At 60.1% G+C, this 20,000-nt stretch overlaps 2 non-coding genes across 2 annotated transcripts; both read left to right on the top strand.

Annotated features, from left to right (window-relative positions):
- Positions 1 to 13,627: 13,627 nt before the first annotated feature.
- On the top strand, positions 13,628 to 13,746 carry LOC131867477 (5S ribosomal RNA). The gene has a single exon (XR_009366030.1). It is a non-coding gene; the product is annotated as a 5S ribosomal RNA (ribosomal RNA).
- A 5,917-nt stretch (positions 13,747 to 19,663) lies between these two features.
- LOC131867492 (5S ribosomal RNA) lies at positions 19,664 to 19,782 on the top strand. The gene has a single exon (XR_009366045.1). It is a non-coding gene; the product is annotated as a 5S ribosomal RNA (ribosomal RNA).
- Positions 19,783 to 20,000: the final 218 nt, after the last annotated feature.

Raw genomic sequence — 20,000 nt, 5'->3', positions numbered from 1 at the left:
CAGTCCTGCCGTTAGAGAATGCACCGTGCACGCGACCGAGTAAGGCCACTCAGAGACATCCATTTCCCAGGTATATGCCCCCTACGCACTTTTGGTGGCGCAACTCGCACGAACAGTCCCACCTCGACCCCGTATACAAGCTTTTTTGCCTCGAAGAGTTCGTCGGAGACGAAGAAGCAACCTTCAGTGCAACCGTAGCACTCTTTTGTGCAACCGCCCAAACAACGCCCCCTCTACCCTCTGTCGAAACACTCGGCATTGCTGCTCCCTAAGGTGAGCTTCTCCTCATAGGCAATTCCGCTCTTATCCGGTCACGTTTGTGTGCCCGAATTTCGCAAGGCAACCTCCATGGGACATGGAAAAGACTCGAGAAGAGAGCTCGCTCACGGGAGAGAGAAGCCAAGGAGACCACGAGAGTGCTGAGAGTGGGACAGCGCTGAATAGGCGGGAGAAGCCTGCGCGTATAAACGGAGATATATATCCAATTGCAACGAAGGAACGTGCCAAAGATCGAGAACAATGGCAGAAATGCTAGTAACGTGCACTTCGGGACCAACGCATCACCGGAAGACAACCGCCAAACATCGAAAGAGTCGCGATGCTCCGCAACCTACGTGCAAAGCGGTCGCACACCGGGTAAGGGAGTGAGAGCCCCAAACATAGCTGGGCGAGGCGCTCACTCCGCTCTTTAATATCTCGTTAATACCGCCAAGGAAATGGCACAAGCACACACACACAAGCATCCTCGGAAGAGGACAGTTCGAGTGACAGGTCAAATCCAAGAGTTCCGAAGACTACCTCCAGGAACAATCGGGAACAAGACCGATTACAAGTCGTCGAGTCTGTTACTGGGCGAACACGAGATGCGCACAGGAAATCGATCAGCCCTCACAATGGCCCAAGGCCAGAGATCGGACTGCTACGATTTACCCCAACAATCATCGTGCCACTCTTCGCAGAGAGGTGATAGACGCCAACGAGCCCGCGCATAGCAATCGAGGTGTAAAAAGGGCGTTGAAGGCAGGAAGCCTGGACGAAAGAGGCTACGAGGTCACCTCGAAGCGGTCTAAGAATCGGGCGCACTTGGGGCGACTACCAGTGCCAACCCCTTATCCCGCGGTGCGTCCGACACACAGAAATTTCCAAGGCGGCCAAGGAGCCTCCCCGCATAGCAATCGGGGTGTGAGGTTACGGATGCAGCATTGATAGCAATCGAGGTGGGAGGCGAAGGATGCAGAAGTGAGAGCCGAGGGATGTAGCAGAGATAGCAATCGGGGTGTGTGATGCAGAAGAGATAGCAATCGAGGTGTGCGGTGGGAAGGGCCCAGCAGCCAGAATGCATGAAGCGACGGATGAAGCAGTGATGACAACCGGGCTGTGAGGAGAGGAGGGATGCAGCCAAGAAAGCAATCAGGGCTCGAGGCAAGGGATGCATCAAGGATAGCAATCATGTTGTGAGGCGAGATTCCAAAGGCTAAACGTGAGAGGCTGCAGGGTCGACTCAGAGAGGTCTATGCATGTGAGAGGCTGAAAGCAAGGTCAACTCGGAGCGGTCTATGCATCGGGCGCGCTTGGGGCGACTACCAGTGCCAACCCCTTATCCCGCGACGCGTCCGACAAAGAGAACGTTCCAAGGCGGCAGAGGAGGTTACCAGCCGAAGGATGCAGTAGCAATAACAGGTATAGTTCCGCGGCGGCCGAGAAGACTCACCGCATAGGAATCGGGATGCGAGGCGAGGGATGCGGCGGGAAGGCCCCGACGGCTAAACGGAAGAGGCTGCAGGGCCGCCTCGGAATGGTCCAAGCATCGGACGCGATTGGGACGACTACCAGTGCCAACCCCTTATCCCGCGATGCGTCCGATACACAGATAGTTCCAAGGCGGCCGAGGAGCCTCACCGCATATCAATCGGGGTGCGAGGCGAGGGATGGGGCGGGAAGGCCCCAACGGCTAGACGGAAGAGGCTTCAGGGCCACCTCGGAATGCTCCAAGCATCGGACGCGCTTGGGGCGACTACCAGTGCCAACCCCTTATCCCGCGATGCGTCCGATACACAGATGGTTCCAAGGCGGCCGAGGAGCCTCACCGCATAGCAATCGGGGGTGCGAGGCGAGGGATGGGGCGGGAAGGCCCCAACGGCTAGACGGAAGAGGCTTCAGGGCCGCCTCGGAATGGTCCAAGCATCGGACGCGCTTGGGGCGACTACCAGTGACAACCCCTCATCCCGCGATGCGTCCGATACGAAGATGGTTCCAAGGCGGCCGAGGAGCCTCACCGCATAGCAATCGGGGTGCGAGGTGGGGGATGCGGCGAGATGGCCCCAACGGCTAGACGGAAGAGGCCACAGGGCCGCGTCGGAATAGTCCAAGCATCGGACGCGCTTGGGGCGACTACCAGTGACAACCCCTTATCCCGCGATGCGTCCGATACGAAGATAGTTCCAAGGCGGCCGAGGAGCCTCACCGCATAGCAATCCGGGTGCGAGGTGGGGGATGCGGCGAGATGGCCCCAACGGCTAGACGGAAGAGGCTGCAGGGCCGCCTCGGAATAGTCCAAGCATCGGACGCGCTTGGGGCGACTACCAGTGACAACCCCTTATCCCGCGATGCTTCCGATACGAAGACAGTTCCAAGGCGGCCGAGGAGCCTCACCGCATAGCAATGGGGGTGCGAGGTGAGGGATGCGGCGAGATGGCCCCAACGGCTAGACGGAAGAGGCCACAGGGCCGCCTCGGAATAGTCCAAGCATCGGACGCGCTTGGGGCGACTACCAGTGACAACCCCTTATCCCGCGATGCATCCGATACGAAGATAGTTCCCAGGCGGCCGAGGAGCCTCACCGCATAGCAATCGGGGTGCGAGGCGAGGGATGCGGCGAGATGGCCCCAAAGGGTAGACGGAAGAGGCTGCGGGGCCGCCTCGGAATAGTCCAAGCATCGAACGCGCTTGGGGCGACTACCACTGCCAACCCCTTATCCCGCGATGCGTCCGATACACAGATAGTTCCGAGGCGGCCGAGGAGCTGGGGGATGCGGCGAGATGGCCCCAACGGCTAGACGGAAGAGGCTGCAGGGCCGCCTCGGAATAGTCCAAGCATCGGACGCGCTTGGGGCGACTACCAGTGACAACCCCTTATCCCGCGATGCGTCCGATACACAGATAGTTCCGAGGCGGCCAAGGAGCCTCACCGCATAGCAATCGTGGTGCGAGGTGGGGGATGCAGCGAGATGGCCCCAACGGCTAGACGGAAGAGGCTGCAGGGCCGCCTCGGAATGGTCCAAGCATCGGACGCGCTTGGGGCGACTACCACTGCCAACCCCTTATCCCGCGATGCGTCCGATACACAGATAGTTCCAAGGCGGCCGAGGAGCCTCACCGAATAGCAATCGGGGTGCGAGGCGAGGGATGCGGCGAGAAAGCCCCAACGGCTAGAGGGAAGAGGCTTCAGGTCCGCCTCGGAATGGTCCAAGCATCGGACGCGCTTGGGGCGACTACCAGTGACAACCCCTTATCCCGCGACGCGTCCGATACACAGATAGTTCCAAGGCGGCCGAGGAGCCTCACCGCATAGCAATCGGGGTGCGAGGCGAGGGATGCGGCGAGAAGGACCCAACGGCTAGACGGAAGAGGCTTCAGGGCCGCCTCGGAATGGTCCAAGCATCGGACGCGCTTGGGGCGACTACCAGTGACAACCCCTTATCCCGCGACGCGTCCGATACACAGATAGTTCCAAGGCGGCCGAGGAGCCTCACCGCATAGCAATCGGGGTGCGAGGCGAGGGATGCGGCGAGAAGGACCCAACGGCTAGACGGAAGAGGCTTCAGGTCCGCCTCGGAATGGTCCAAGCATCGGACGCGCTTGGGGCGACTACCAGTGACAACCCCTTATCCCGCGACGCGTCCGATACACAGATAGTTCCAAGGCGGCCGAGGAGCCTCACCGCATAGCAATCGGGGTGCGAGGCGAGGGATGCGGCGAGAAGGACCCAACGGCTAGACGGAAGAGGCTTCAGGGCCGCCTCGGAATGGTCCAAGCATCGGACGCGCTTGGGGCGACTACCAGTGACAACCCCTTATCCCGCGATGCGTCCGATACACAGATAGTTCCAAGGCGGCCGAGGAGCCTCACCGCATAGCAATCGGGGTGCGAGGCGAGGGATGCGGCGAGAAGGACCCAACGGCTAGACGGAAGAGGCTTCAGGGCCGCCTCGGAATGGTCCAAGCATCGGACGCGCTTGGGGCGACTACCAGTGACAACCCCTTATCCCGCGACGCGTCCGATACACAGATAGTTCCAAGGCGGCCGAGGAGCCTCACCGCATAGCAATCGGGGTGCGAGGCGAGGGATGCGGCAAGAAGGACCCAACGGCTAGACGGAAGAGGCTTCAGGGCCGCCTCGGAATGGTCCAAGCATCGGACGCGCTTGGGGCGACTACCAGTGACAACCCCTTATCCCGCGACGCGTCCGATACACAGATAGTTCCAAGGCGGCCGAGGAGCCTCACCGCATAGCAATCGGGGTGCGAGGCGAGGGATGCGGCGAGAAGGACCCAACGGCTAGACGGAAGAGGCTTCAGGTCCGCCTCGGAATGGTCCAAGCATCGGACGCGCTTGGGGCGACTACCAGTGACAACCCCTTATCCCGCGACGCGTCCGATACACAGATAGTTCCAAGGCGGCCGAGGAGCCTCACCGCATAGCAATCGGGGTGCGAGGCGAGGGATGCGGCGAGAAGGACCCAACGGCTAGACGGAAGAGGCTTCAGGGCCGCCTCGGAATGGTCCAAGCATCGGACGCGCTTGGGGCGACTACCAGTGACAACCCCTTATCCCGCGACGCGTCCGATACACAGATAGTTCCAAGGCGGCCGAGGAGCCTCACCGCATAGCAATCGGGGTGCGAGGCGAGGGATGCGGCGAGAAGGACCCAACGGCTAGACGGAAGAGGCTTCAGGGCCGCCTCGGAATGGTCCAAGCATCGGACGCGCTTGGGGCGACTACCAGTGACAACCCCTTATCCCGCGATGCGTCCGATACACAGATAGTTCCAAGGCGGCCGAGGAGCCTCACCGCATAGCAATCGGGGTGCGAGGCGAGGGATGCGGCGAGAAGGACCCAACGGCTAGACGGAAGAGGCTTCAGGGCCGCCTCGGAATGGTCCAAGCATCGGACGCGCTTGGGGCGACTACCAGTGACAACCCCTTATCCCGCGACGCGTCCGATACACAGATAGTTCCAAGGCGGCCGAGGAGCCTCACCGCATAGCAATCGGGGTGCGAGGCGAGGGATGCGGCGAGAAGGACCCAACGGCTAGACGGAAGAGGCTTCAGGGCCGCCTCGGAATGGTCCAAGCATCGGACGCGCTTGGGGCGACTACCAGTGACAACCCCTTATCCCGCGACGCGTCCGATACACAGATAGTTCCAAGGCGGCCGAGGAGCCTCACCGCATAGCAATCGGGGTGCGAGGCGAGGGATGCGGCGAGAAGGACCCAACGGCTAGACGGAAGAGGCTTCAGGGCCGCCTCGGAATGGTCCAAGCATCGGACGCGCTTGGGGCGACTACCAGTGACAACCCCTTATCCCGCGACGCGTCCGATACACAGATAGTTCCAAGGCGGCCGAGGAGCCTCACCGCATAGCAATCGGGGTGCGAGGCGAGGGATGCGGCGAGAAGGACCCAACGGCTAGACGGAAGAGGCTTCAGGGCCGCCTGGGAATGGTCCATGCATCGCACGCGCTTGGGGCGACTACCAGTGACAACCCCTTATCCCGCGACGCGTCCGATACACAGATAGTTCCAAGGCGGCCGAGGAGCCTCACCGCATAGCAATCGGGGTGCGAGGCGAGGGATGCGGCGAGAAGGACCCAACGGCTAGACGGAAGAGGCTTCAGGGCCGCCTCGGAATGGTCCAAGCATCGGACGCGCTTAGGGCGACTACCAGTGACAACCCCTTATCCCGCGACGCGTCCGATACACAGATAGTTCCAAGGCGGCCGAGGAGCCTCACCGCATAGCAATCGGGGTGCGAGTCGAGGGATGCGGCGAGAAGGACCCAACGGCTAGACGGAAGAGGCTTCAGGGCCGCCTCGGAATGGTCCAAGCATCGGACGCGCTTGGGGCGACTACCAGTGACAACCCCTTATCCCGCGATGCGTCTGATACACAGATAGTTCCAAGGCGGCCGAGGAGCCTCACCGCATAGCAATCGGGGTGCGAGGCAAGGGATGCGGCGAGAAGGACCCAACGGCTAGACGGAAGAGGCTTCAGGGCCGCCTCGGAATGGTCCAAGCATCGGACGCGCTTGGGGCGACTACCGTTGCCAACCCCTTATCCCGCGATGCGTCTGATACACAGATAGTTCCGAGGCGGCCGAGGAGCCTCACCGCATAGCAATCGGGTTGCGAGGCAGATTATTGGGAAGGGAACCCCCTGGGATGCGGCTCAAGCAGTGCCCAAAGGGACTGGAATGCGGAATCACATCGAGAGACCCAAATGCTATACGAGGGCTCAAATCGAATTATCGATTTGGCCACGACATGGACGCATCGGAACGACTACCTTTGCCGAACCACTCGCAATTGCATCCATACCGAAACCAATAGACATTTCCGTTAGAGCCCTCGCATAGCATTCGGGAATCTCGCATGCCCCTCTAAATCGACCAATGCTGGCGCTCAACGAAAATCCGAGCGCTACCACCGTTCGAGCGCCAGCATTGGTCGAGTTAGAGGGGCACGGGGGAGAATGCTCCAGTCAACACCTCCCCTATATAAGTTATTTGTCCGATTCTCGCACAACCGTAGTCTGCCTCGTCGAATCAAACAACGGTCCCAGATTCCGACTTCCGTTCCGTAGAGACCCAAAAGCTAGATGGAGGCTCGCAAGAAAGAGAGTCGGCGCATAGCAATCGGGTTTCTCGAACGTTTAGGGACCGAGCTCACTTGCGGATAGGGCAAAATCCGCCAAGCAACCCAAAAGCTAGACGGGGGCTCGAATCGAATCGCCTAGGCGGCCACAACAACGACGTGTTGGATCGACTACCAGTGCCAAACCATTCAGCAAGACTAGTCTGTGTCGAGGCCGGATAGAGATTCTCAGAGAGCGCCCGTATAGCATTTAGGAGACCTGCCGCGTCCCTCACACTCGACAAATGGTGGTGCACGTTTATAAATCCGAGCGATCCCAACCCTTTCAAGCACCAACATCGGTCGAGATAGAGGGGCACGGAGGGGGCTGCGTGAGACAACACAGTCCCCTATATAAGTTATTTGTCCGATTCTCACACATCCGAAGAATGGTCATCAAATCGGACAACAGCCCAAACTTCCGACTTCCGTCCCAGAAAGCCCAAGAGCTATCTAAAACGTTCATGGCCGGAACTCGATCGCGGCTATACCAGTCCGCCAAGCAACCCAAAAGCTAGACTGGAGCTCTAGTCGAATCACCTCTGTGGCCATTGCAAGGACGTGTTGGAGCGACTACCATTGCCGAACCATTCCGCAGGTCGAGTCCATACCAAGGCCGCATAGAGATTCACGATGAGCTCCTGCATAGCAATCAGGAGACTTGCCGTGTCCATCACAATCGATAAATCCTGGTGCAAGATTTTTGCATCCGAGCGCTCCAACCAGTCGAGCACCAGCATCAATCGACATAAACGGGCACGGGGGGAGGATGCTCGAGAACACTACCTCCCCTATATAAGTTATTTGTCCGATTCTCAAGCAGCCGAAGTCTGGTCATCGAATCGGGTCAAAGACCACAACTTCCGACTTTACCCACAATGCAAGTCATCGAATCGAACATCGGCCCCCGAGTCGGACTCCATGCGTATGTCAGGTCATCGGACCCAAATTCCGCCTTCCTGCGCATGGCGGGCCATCAATATCAACTCGGTCATCGGACCCAAACTCCGCCTTTCTGCGCATGGCACGCCTTCAAATCGGTCATCGGACCCAAATTCCGCCTTCCTGTGCATGGCGGGCCATCAACATCAACTCGGTCATCGGACCCAAATTCCGCCTTTCTGCGCATGGCACGCCATCAACTCGGTCATCGGACCCAAATTCCGCCTTCCTGCGCATGGCAGGTCATCGGACACAAATTCAGACCTCGCCAATATGCCTACGTATCGAATCGGTCATCGGACCCAACTTCCGACTTCATCCATACTGTAGGGTCTTTGAGGTTGGCGCGGTGCGCTCAACCCGGGGAGTCGACCCATCGAAGCATACACCTCCCCTATATAAGCTATTTGTCCGATTCCCACACCTGTGTAGTTTGCACCTCTGACCAGGACATCGACCCCAACTTCCGAACTCGACTGCAACGACGGCACCAGCGCCTTGGTGCGCACCTTGCGACGCACAGTCCCAACATTCGCCTTCCTGCACATGGCAGGTCATCGGACCCAAATTCCGACCTCGCGAGTATGCCTACATATCGAATCGGTCATCGGACACAACTTCCGACTTCATCCATACCGTAGGGTCTTTGAGGTTGGCGCGGTGCGCTCAACCCGGGGAGTCGACCCAACGAAGCATACACCTCCCCTATATAAGCTATTTGTCCGATTCCCACACCTGTGTAGTTTGCACCTCCGATCAGGACATCGACCCCAACTTCCGAACTCGCCTGCAACGACCGAACCAGCGCCTTGGTGCGCACCTTGCAACGCACAGTGCCAACATTCGCCTTCCTGCACATGGCAGGTCATCGGACCCAAATTCCGACCTCGCGAGTATGCCTACATATCGAATCGGTCATCGGACCCAACTTCCGACTTCATCCATACCGTAGGGTCTTTGAGGTTGGCGCGGTGCGCTCAACCCGGGGAGTCGACCCAACGAAGCATACACCTCCCCTATATAAGCTATTTGTCCGATTCCCACACCTGTGTAGCTTGCACCTCCGATCAGGACATCGACCCCAACTTCCGAACTCGACTAAAAAGACCGCACCAGCACCTTGGTGTGCACCTTGCAACGCACAGTGCCAACATTCGCCTTCCTGCACATGGCAGGTCATCGGACCCAAATTCCGACCTCATGAGCATACCTACTAATCGAATCGGTCATCGGACCCAACTTCCGACTTCATCCATACCGTAGGGTCTTTGAGGTTGGCGCGGTGCGCTCAACCTGGGGAGTCGACCCATCGAAGCATACACCTCCCCTATATAAGCTATTTGTCCGATTCCGACACCTGTGTAGTTTGCACCTCCGCTCAGGACATCGACCCCAACTTCCGAACTCGCCTGCAACGACCGAACCAGCGCCTTGGTGCGCACCAAAAGTGCGCACTTTTGGAGGGCACTTTTGTGCGCTCCAAAGGTGCGCACTTTTGGAGGGCACTTTTGTGCGCTCCAAAGGTGCGCACTTTTGGAGGGCACTTTTTGGAGGGCACTTTTGTGCGCTCCAAAGGTGCGCACTTTTGGAGGGCACTTTTTGGAGGGCACTTTTCTGCGCTCCAAAGGTGCGCACTTTTGGAGGGCACTTTTTGGAGGGCACTTTTCTGCGCTCCAAAGGTGCGCACTTTTGGAGGGCACTTTTTGGAGGGCACTTTTCTGCGCTCCAAAGGTGCGCACTTTTGGAGGGCACTTTTTGGAGGGCACTTTTCTGCGCTCCAAAGGTGCGCACTTTTGGAGGGCACTTTTGTGCACTCCAAAGGTGCACACTTTTGGAGGGCACTTTTTGGAGGGCACTTTTCTGCACTCCAAAGGTGCGCACTTTTGGAGGGCACTTTTTGGAGGGCACTTTTGTGCGCTCCAAAGGTGCGCACTTTTGGAGGGCACTTTTTGGAGGGCACTTTTGTGCGCTCCAAAGGTGCGCACTTTTGGAGGGCACTTTTGTGCACTCCAAAGGTGCGCACTTTTGGAGGGCACTTTTCCTGCGCTCCAAAGGTGCACACCTAGGTGAGCACCTTCGACCACACCTTGTAGCACACCAAACTCTGACTTTCGACTTCATCCGCAATGCAGGGTCTTTGAGGTTGGCGCAATGCGCACAACCAGGGGAGTCGACCCATCAAACCCAACACCTCCCCTATATAAGCTATTTGTCTGATTCTCATACATGCGTAGCCTGCAGGAGCAATTAGGACATCGACCCCAACTTTCGGCTTCTAAACGAAAACAAGGTCTTTGAGGTTGGTGTAATGCGAACAACTAGGGGAGTCAACCCATCAAACCCAACACCTCCCCTATATAAGCTATTTGTCTGATTCTCATACATGTGTAGTCTACAGGAGCAATTAGGACATCGACCCCAACTTTTGACTTCTTAACGAAAACAAGGTCTTTGAGGTTGACGTAATGCGCACAACCAGGGGAGTCGACCCATCAAACCCAACACCTCCCCTATATAAGCTATTTGTCCGATTCTCATACATGTGTAGCCTACAGGAGCCATTAGGACATTGACCCCAACTTTTGACTTCTTAACGAAAACAAGGTCTTTGAGGTTGGCGTAATGCGCACAACCAAGGGAGTTGACCCATCAAACCCAACACCTCCCCTATATAAGCTATTTGTCTGATTCTCATACATGTGTAGCCTGCAACAACGATTAGGACATCCACCCCAACTTCTGAATTCGTCTGCGTTGACCGCACCAAAGGTGCACGCCTTGGTGCTCACCAAAATCCGACTTCCGACTTCTTCTGCTATGCGGGGTCTTTGAGGTTGGCGCAGTGCGCACAACCAGGGGAGTCAACCCACCGAATGCAACACCTCCCCTATATAAGCTATTTGTCTGATTCTCATACATGCGTAGACTGCAGCAATGATTAGGACATCCACCCCAACTTTTGACTTCTTAAACAAGACAGGGTCTTTGAAGTTGGTGCAGTGCACACAACCAGGGGAGTCGACCCATCAAACGCAACACCTCCCCTATATAAAGCTATTTGTCCGATTCTCATACGTGTAGTCTGCAGCAGCGATTAGGACATCGACCCCAACTTCCGAATTCGTTTGCATTGACCGCACCAAAGGTGCACGCCTTGGTGTGCACCTTGGAGTGCACTTTGGTGCTCACCTCGGTGCACACTTTGGTGTGCACCTCGGTGTGCACCAAAGGTGCGCACCTTGGAGCGCACCAAAGGTGTACACTTTGGAGCGCACCACATAGGGTCTTTGAGAGGTTGGCGCAGTGCGCACACCAAGGTGGGTGTTGAGGTGCGTGCCGAGGTGGGTGGGTGCTAGGGTGCGCTCCATGGTGGGTGCCAGGGTGGGTGCGTGCTAGGGTGGATTCCAAAGAGGGTCATAGGGTGGGTGCCAAGGTGGGTTGGTGATATAGTGGGTTCAAAGGTGGGTACTAGGGTGGGTTCCAAGGTGGGTCACAAGTTGGGTGCCAGGATGCGTGGGTGTTAGGTTGGGTGCCAAGGTGGGCTCCTGCGTGGGTGGGTGCTAGGGTGGGTTTCAAGGTGGACGCGAGGGCGGGTGCCAAGGTGGGTAACAAGTTGGGTGTTAGGATGGGTGAGTGCTAGAGTGGGTGCCAAGGTGGGTGGGTGCTAAGGTGGATGCCAAGGTGGTTCACAGGGTGGGTGGGTTCTAGGGTGAGTTCCAAGGTGGGTCACAGGTTTAGTGCTAGGGTGCGTGTCAAGGCGGGTGTCGAGGTGCCTGGGTGCTAGGGTGTGGATGCCAATGTGGGTCATAGGGTGGGTACTAGGGTGGGCTGCAATGTGGGTGCCAAGGTGGGTAACATGCTCGGTTGGTTCTAAATTGGGTGTCAGGGTGGGTGTGCACCCACCTTGCCCGAGGTGGGTGCCAAGGTGCCAGTGTGGGTGGGTGCTAAGGTGGATGCCAAGGTGGGTGAGAAGGTGGGTGATAGGTTGAGTGGTAGGATGGGTGGGTGCCAAGATGGGTCACAGGGTGGGTGCAAGGGTGGGTAGGTGCTAGGGTTGGTGTCAGGGTGGGTGGGTGCTAGGTTGGGTTCCAAGGTGGGTGCGAGGGTGAGTGTCAAGGTGGGTCACAGGTTAGGTGCTAGGATGGGTGAGTGCTAGGGTGCAAAGGTGCCAGGGTGGGTGCTAGGATGGGTCGATGCTAGGGTGAGTGGCAAGGTGGGTCCACAAGTGTCAAGGTGGGTGCCGAGGTGGGTGCCAACTTGGGTTCCAAGGTGGGTGCCAAGTGGGCGACTGCTATGGTGGATGCCAAGGTGGGTCACGGGGTGGGTGCCAAGTTGCTAGGTTGTGTTCCAAGGTGGGTGCCAACGTGGCTGCTAGGGTGCGTGGGTTAAAGGGTGTGTCACAACGTGGGTGCCAGGATGGGTGCGCACCCACACTGGCCAAGACGGGTGCAAGGTTGGGTTCCAAGCCCGGTCACAGGCTGGGTGCTAGGATGGGTGGGTGCCAAGGTGGGCACCAGGGTGGGTGCACCCACCCTGGCCAAGGTGGGTCACGGGGTGGGTCCTAGGGTGGGTAACAGGGTGGGTACTAAGGTGCGTGCCAAGGTGGGTCATGGGGTGGGTGCCAAGGTGGGCACCAGGGTGGGTGTGCACCAACCCTAGCCAGGGTAGGTCACGGGGTGGTTGTCGGGGTGGGCGTCAAGGAGCCAAGGTGGGTGGCAAGTAGCCAAGTTGCGTGCCAAGGTGGGTGTCGGGGTGGGTGCCAAGGATCCAAGGTGGGTGCCAAGGAACCAAGGTGGGTGTCTGGGTGGGTGCCGAGGTGGGAGCCAGGGTGGGTCCCAAGGTGAGTGCAAAGGTGGGTGCCAGGGTCAAGGTGAGTGCCAATGTGGGTTCCAAGGTGCCAGGGTCAGGGTGAGTGCCAATGTGGGTTCAAAGGTGCTAAGTTGGGTGCGAGGTTGGGTGCGAGGGTGGGTGGGTGCCAAGGTGTGCTAGGTGGAAGCCCGGGTGGGTCGGCATCCCATGGGTGTCGAGTTGGGTGCCTGATGGGTGCTTCTTGTCAAGTTTTAGTCGTCGGGACTCATTTCGAGCCTTAGAGGTCGTTTCTTGTCCGGTTGCCCTGTCTTCGACCTGGGAACCCAATTTTGGTCCTCGGGTCCCATTTTTTTTTGTCTCGCATCCCACTTTTGGCCTGTGGCCTTTTCGGGGTCGATTCTCGTTTTGGGCATCAGAGCATGTTTCTTCTCCTAAAACCCAATATTTGTTTATTAAGTCTCGGAACACATTTTTGTTCTCGTGGACCCATCATGGGTCTTGGAACGCATTTGTGGTCCTTGGGTCCCATTTTGCATCCCGAAACTTGTGTTTTGGTGCTTGATCCCTATTTTGGGTGCCCACCTTGCACCAAGTGCGCACCCGGGGCAAACCGAGCGCCTTGGTGCACCGGGGCAAGATCGAGCGTGCACCCGAGGCGCCCCGAACATGCACCAAGGTGCACTCGGCCCACATGTGAGCGCAGGTCGTTGCGCCCGAGGTGGTGTGTGGGCACCGCGTTGCAGACGGGACACTGCACGCACACGACGCCCCGTCCAGGTGCACGCACGTAGGCCGGGCCGGGTGCACACCCGACGCCCTAGCAAGGTGCGCGCACCCGGGCAGGGCTCACACTTGGCGAACGGGGCGCACTTCGCGAGGGAGGGTGTGCACCTCGACGGGGGTGGGTGGCCGGGGTGGATTCGCACGTGGGTCGCGGTTTGCTAAGTACACACTGCGACAAGCTCATAACGGGTGCGATCATACCAGCGTTAGTGCACCGGATCCCATCAGAACTCCGCAGTTAAGCGCGCTTGGGCCGGAGTAGTACTAGGATGGGTGACCTCCCGGGAAGTCCCGGTGTTGCACCCTTTCTTAGTTTTTCGCCGGGCGTCGCAATGCTATTTGAATAAACCTTTTGCCCGTTTGCGTTCTCGTCGGGGCCGGGCCGGGCCGGGGTGCGCTGCCCGCACTACCGCGCGCGCGGGGGCGACACCGAGCGCGCACCCGAGGCGCCCCGAGCACACAGGCCACGGTGCAACCCGGGCGTTGTGCGCGCACCCCGGTGCGCCCGAGGTGCTGCGCGCGCACCCAGGTGAAATCGGTGTGCACCTCGGCCAGTGCGCGCTCGGTCGAGTCGCGCACGTTGGCCAAGGTGCACGGTGATGTTTCTTACTCTAAGGTTCCGCACCAGACGCCCGGGACAGGTGAGCGAAGCTGGGCGGGGCCGGGTGCGCGGCCGGGGCAGGTGCACGCAGCTGGAGAGAGCTTTGGAGCACACCAGAGGTGCGCACCTTGGAGCACACTTCGGAGCGCACCAATGATGCGCTCCATTCAAAAGTTTCCTGAAAAGGCAAAAAAAGTTGAGATTATAGAATTTCCCACTTGAGAGATTGTAAAAAAAAAAAATTTAAAATGAAGGAAACGCGGGTGCCAAGGTGTGCGCGCCCGGGTGCGCAGCCCAGCCAAGGTGTGCGCACCAAGGCGCCCACCCTGGCGAAGGTGCACGCAAGGTGCGCACCCGAGGCAAACCGGACAATTAACCCAACTTTCGACTTCGCGCGCACCTGCGCACCTTGGAGCGCACTTCGGAGCGCTCCTTGTTGCGCACCAATCTTGGGCACCTCGGAGTGCACCATGGCGCCCACCAAGGTGCGCACCCGGGGCAAACCGAGCTCCGACTTCGTGCGCACCTTGGAGCGCACGAAAGGTGCGCACCATGGCGCCCACCAAGGTGCGCAGCCCAGCCAAGGCGTGCGCATCAAGGTGCGCACCCTGGCGAAGGTGCGCACCCGGGGCAAACCGAGCTCCGACTTCGTGCGCACCTTGGAGCGCACAAAGGGTGCGCAACCCAGCCAAGGTGTGCGCACCCCGGGCAAACCGAGCTCCGAATCGTGCGCACCTTGGAGCACACTTCGGAGCCCTCCTTGGTGCGCACCGATGTTGCGCACCTCGGAGCGCACCCGGGGAAAACAATGCAATTAACCCGACTTTCGACTTCGTGGGCACCTCGGAGCGCTCTCGGGTTCGCACCTCGGAGCACACCGAGGTGCGCACCTTTGATGCGCTGCCTTCACCAATTTCCAGAAAAGGCAAGAAAACATTGAGAAGGTGTGCGCACCGAGGTGCCCACCCTGGCGAAGGTGCACGCGAGGTGCGCACCCGGGGCAAACCGGGCTCCGACTTCGTGCACGCCATGCTGCGCACCTTGGAGGGCCATGGTGCGCACCTTGGAGCACACTTCGGAGCGCTCAATGGTGCCCAACCCAGCCAAGGTGCCCACCGCGGCGAAGGTGCACGCGAGGTGCGCACCCGGGGCAAACCGGGCTCCGACTTCGTGCACGCCGCACCTTGGAGCACACTTCGGAGCGCTCCTTGGTGCGCACCAGGGCGCGCAACCCAGCCGAGGTGCCCACCCCGGCGAAGGTGCACGCGGGGTGCGCACCCGAGGCAAACCGGGCTCCGACTTCGTGCACGCCATGGTGCCCACCGCGGCGAAGGTGCACGCGAGGTGCGCACCCGGGGCAAACCGGGCTCCGACTTCGTGCACGCCGCACCTTGGAGCACACTTCGGAGCGCTCCTTGGTGCGCACCAGGGCGCGCAACCCAGCCGAGGTGCCCACCCCGGCGAAGGTGCACGCGAGGTGCGCACCCGGGGCAAACCGGGCTCCGACTTCGTGCACGCCATGGTGCCCACCGCGGCGAAGGTGCACGCGAGGTGCGCACCCGGGGCAAACCGGGCTCCGACTTCGTGCACGCCGCACCTTGGAGCACACTTCGGAGCGCTCCTTGGTGCGCACCATGGTGCCCACCAGGGCGCGCAACCCCGCCGAAGGTGCACGCGAGGTGCGCACCCGGGGCAAACCGGGCTCCGACTTCGTGCACGCCGCACCTTGGAGCACACTTCGGAGCGCTCCTTGGTGCGCACCAGGGCGCGCAACCCCGCCGAAGGTGCACGCGAGGTGCGCACCCGGGGCAAACCGGGCTCCGACTTCGTGCACGCCATGGTGCGCACCAGGGTGCCCACCGCGGCGAAGGTGCGCACCCGGGGCAAACCGGGCTCCGACTTCGTGCACGCCGCACCTTGGAGCACACTTCGGAGCGCTCCTTGGTGCGCACCAGGGCGCGCAACCCAGCCGAGGTGCCCACCCCGGCGAAGGTGCACGCGAGGTGCGCACCCGGGGCAAACCGGGCTCCGACTTCGTGCACGCCATGGTGCCCACCGCGGCGAAGGTGCGCACCCGGGGCAAACCGGGCTAGGACTTCGTGCACGCCGCACCTTGGAGCACACTTCGGAGCGCTCCTTGGTGCGCACCATGGTGCCCACCAGGCCGCGCAACCCAGCCAAGGTGTGCGCACCAAGGTGCACGCGAGGTGCGCACCCGGGGCAAACCGGGGTCCGGCTTCGTGCACGCCGCACCTTGGAGCACACATCGGGGCGCTCCCGGGTTCGCACCGGCGTTGCGCACCGTGGTGGGCACCTCGGAGCGCACCGTGGTGGGCACCTCGGAGCACACCAAGGTGGGCAGCGAGGTGCGCACCTTTGATGCGATGCCTTCACTAATTTCCATAAAAGGCAAAAGAAAACGAGATTTTAAAATTTCCGTTTTGAAAGATAGTGAGAAAAAGGGAATGCTGGTGCCATCTTGAGCCCGCCCTGGTGCGCAGCCCAGCCAAGGTGTGCGCACCAAGGTGCCCACCCTGGCGAAGGTGCGCGCCCGGGCAATTAACCCAACTTCCAACTTCGCGCGCGCCAGGGTGGGAGCGCACCCAACAACCGGGCCTGGGAAGAGCCAATGCGAGAAACCCCACCAAACGCTCTGACAAAAAAAGAGGGGGCGCTCCAGTAACCCCGCTTCGGAGCGCACCCTGGGCAAACCCAGCGAGGGTGCCCACCCCGGCCAAGGTGCAGGCGAGGTGCGCACCCGGGGCAAACCGGGCTCCGACAACGTGCACGCCGCACCTTGGAGCACACTTCGTAGCGCTCCCGGGTGCGCACCTCAGAGCACACCAAGGTGGGCAGCGAGGTGCGCACCTTTGATGCGCTGCCTTCACTAATTTCCAGAAAAGGCAAAAAAAAGAGGAGATTTTAAAATTTCCGTTTTGAAAGATAGTGAAAAAAACGGAACGCGGGTGCCATCTTGAGCCCGCCCTGGTGCACAGCCCAGGTAAGGTGCCCACCCTGGCAAAGGTGCGCACCCGGGCAATTAACCCTACTTCCGACTTCGTGCGCGCCAGGGTGGCAACCGGGCCTGGGAAGAGCCAATGCGAGAAACCCCACCAAACGCTCCGACAAAAAAAGAGGCGGCGCTCCAATAACCCCGCTTCGGAGCGCAGCCGGGGCAAACCCAGCCAAGGTGCCCACCCCGACGAAGGTGCACGCGAGGTGCGCACCCGGGGCAAACCGGGCTCCGACAACGTGCACGCAGCACCTTGGAGCACACTTCGAAGCACTCCCGGGTGCCCACCGGCGTTGCGCACCGTGGTGGGCAGCGAGGTGCGCACCTTTGATGCGCTGCCTTCACTAATTTCCAGAAAAGGCAAAAAAAAATGAGATTTTAAAATTTCCGTTTTGAAAGATAGTGAAAAAAACGGAACGCGGGTGCCATCTTGAGCCCGCCCTGGTGCGCAGCCCAGGCAAGGCATGCGCACCAAGGTGCCCACCCGCGGTGCACGCCCGGGGCAAACCGGGCTCCGACTTCGTGCAGGCCGCACCTTGGAGCACACTTCGGAGCGCTCCTTGGTGCGCACCATGGTGCCCACCAGGGCGCACCCGGGGCAAACCGGGCTCCGACTTCGTGCACGCCGCACCTTGGAGCACACATCGGAGCGCTCCCAGGTTCGCACCAGCGTTGCGCACCTTTGATGCGCTGCCTTCACTAATTTCCAGAAAAGGCAAAAAAAAACGATATTTTAAAATTTCCGTTCTGAAAGATAGTGAAAAAAACGGAACGCGGGTGCCATCTTGAGCCCTTCCTGGTGCGCAGCCCAGGCAAGTTGTGCGCACCAAGGTGCCCACCCTGGCGGAGGTGCGCGCCCGGGGCAAACCGGGCTCCGACTTCGTGCACTGCATGGTGCCCACCAAGGCGCGCAACCCAGCCAAGGTGCCCACCGCAGCGAAGGTGCACGCGAGGTGCGCACCCGAGGTGCACACCCGGGGCAAACCGAGCTCCGACTTCGTGCACGCCGCACCTTGGAGCACACTTCAGAGCGCTCCTTGGTGCGCACCAGGGCGCGCAACCCAGCCAAGGTGCTCACCCCGGCGAAGGTGCACGCGAGGTGCGCACCCGGGGCAAGCCGGGCTCGGACTTCGTGCACGCCGCACCTTGGAGCACACATCGGAGCGCTCCCGGGTTCGCACCAGCATTGCGCACCTTTGATGCGCTGCCTTCACTAATTTCCAGAAAAGGCAAAAAAAAAAAAAAAAACGAGATTTTAAAATTTCCGTTTTGAAAGATAGTGAAAAAAACGGAACGCGGGTGCCATCTTGAGCCCGCCCTGGTGTGCAGCCCAGGCAAGTTGTGCGCACCAAGGCACCCACCCTGGCCAAGGTGGGTCACGGGGTGGGTCCTAGGGTGGGTAACGGGGTGGGTACTAAGGTGCGTGCCAAGGTGGGTCATGGGGTGGGTGCCAAGGTGGGCACCAGGGTGGGTGTGCACCAACCCTAGCCAGGGTAGGTCACGGGGTGGTTGTCGGGGTGGGCGTCAAGGAGCCAAGGTGGGTGGCAAGTAGCCAAGTTGCGTGCCAAGGTGGGTGTCGGGGTGGGTGCCAAGGATCCAAGGTGGGTGCCAAGGAACCAAGGTGGGTGTCTGGGTGGGTGCCGAGGTGGGAGCCAGGGTGGGTCCCAAGGTGAGTGCAAAGGTGGGTGCCAGGGTCAAGGTGAGTGCCAATGTGGGTTCCAAGGTGCCAGGGTCAGGGTGAGTGCCAATGTGGGTTCAAAGGTGCTAAGTTGGGTGCGAGGTTGGGTGCGAGGGTGGGTGGGTGCCAAGGTGTGCTAGGTGGAAGCCCGGGTGGGTCGGCATCCCATGGGTGTCGAGTTGGGTGCCTGATGGGTGCTTCTTGTCAAGTTTTAGTCGTCGGGACTCATTTCGAGCCTTAGAGGTCGTTTCTTGTCCGGTTGCCCTGTCTTCGACCTGGGAACCCAATTTTGGTCCTCGGGTCCCATTTTTTTTTGTCTCGCATCCCACTTTTGGCCTGTGGCCTTTTCGGGGTCGATTCTCGTTTTGGGCATCAGAGCATGTTTCTTCTCCTAAAACCCAATATTTGTTTATTAAGTCTCGGAACACATTTTTGTTCTCGTGGACCCATCATGGGTCTTGGAACGCATTTGTGGTCCTTGGGTCCCATTTTGCATCCCGAAACTTGTGTTTTGGTGCTTGATCCCTATTTTGGGTGCCCACCTTGCACCAAAGTGCGCACCCGGGGCAAACCGAGCGCCTTGGTGCACCGGGGCAAGATCGAGCGTGCACCCGAGGCGCCCCGAACATGCACCAAGGTGCACTCGGCCCACATGTGAGCGCAGGTCGTTGCGCCCGAGGTGGTGTGTGGGCACCGCGTTGCAGACGGGACACTGCACGCACACGACGCCCCGTCCAGGTGCACGCACGTAGGCCGGGCCGGGTGCACACCCGACGCCCTAGCAAGGTGCGCGCACCCGGGCAGGGCTCACACTTGGCGAACGGGGCGCACTTCGCGAGGGAGGGTGTGCACCTCGACGGGGGTGGGTGGCCGGGGTGGATTCGCACGTGGGTCGCGGTTTGCTAAGTACACACTGCGACAAGCTCATAACGGGTGCGATCATACCAGCGTTAGTGCACCGGATCCCATCAGAACTCCGCAGTTAAGCGCGCTTGGGCCGGAGTAGTACTGGGATGGGTGACCTCCCGGGAAGTCCCGGTGTTGCACCCTTTTTTAGTTTTTCGCCGGGCGTCGCAATGCTATTTGAATAAACCTTTTGCCCGTTTGCGTTCTCGTCGGGGCCGGGCCGGGCCGGGGTGCGCTGCCCGCACTACCGCGCGCGCGGGGGCGACACCGAGCGCGCACCCGAGGCGCCCCGAGCACACAGGCCACGGTGCAACCCGGGCGTTGTGCGCGCACCCCGGTGCGCCCGAGGTGCTGCGCGCGCA

The sequence above is a fragment of the Cryptomeria japonica genome, unplaced genomic scaffold (genome assembly GCF_030272615.1).
Source record: "Cryptomeria japonica unplaced genomic scaffold, Sugi_1.0 HiC_scaffold_173, whole genome shotgun sequence".
Classification (NCBI taxonomy): domain Eukaryota; kingdom Viridiplantae; phylum Streptophyta; class Pinopsida; order Cupressales; family Cupressaceae; genus Cryptomeria; species Cryptomeria japonica.
This window is presented reverse-complemented; position numbering and strand designations above follow the sequence as displayed.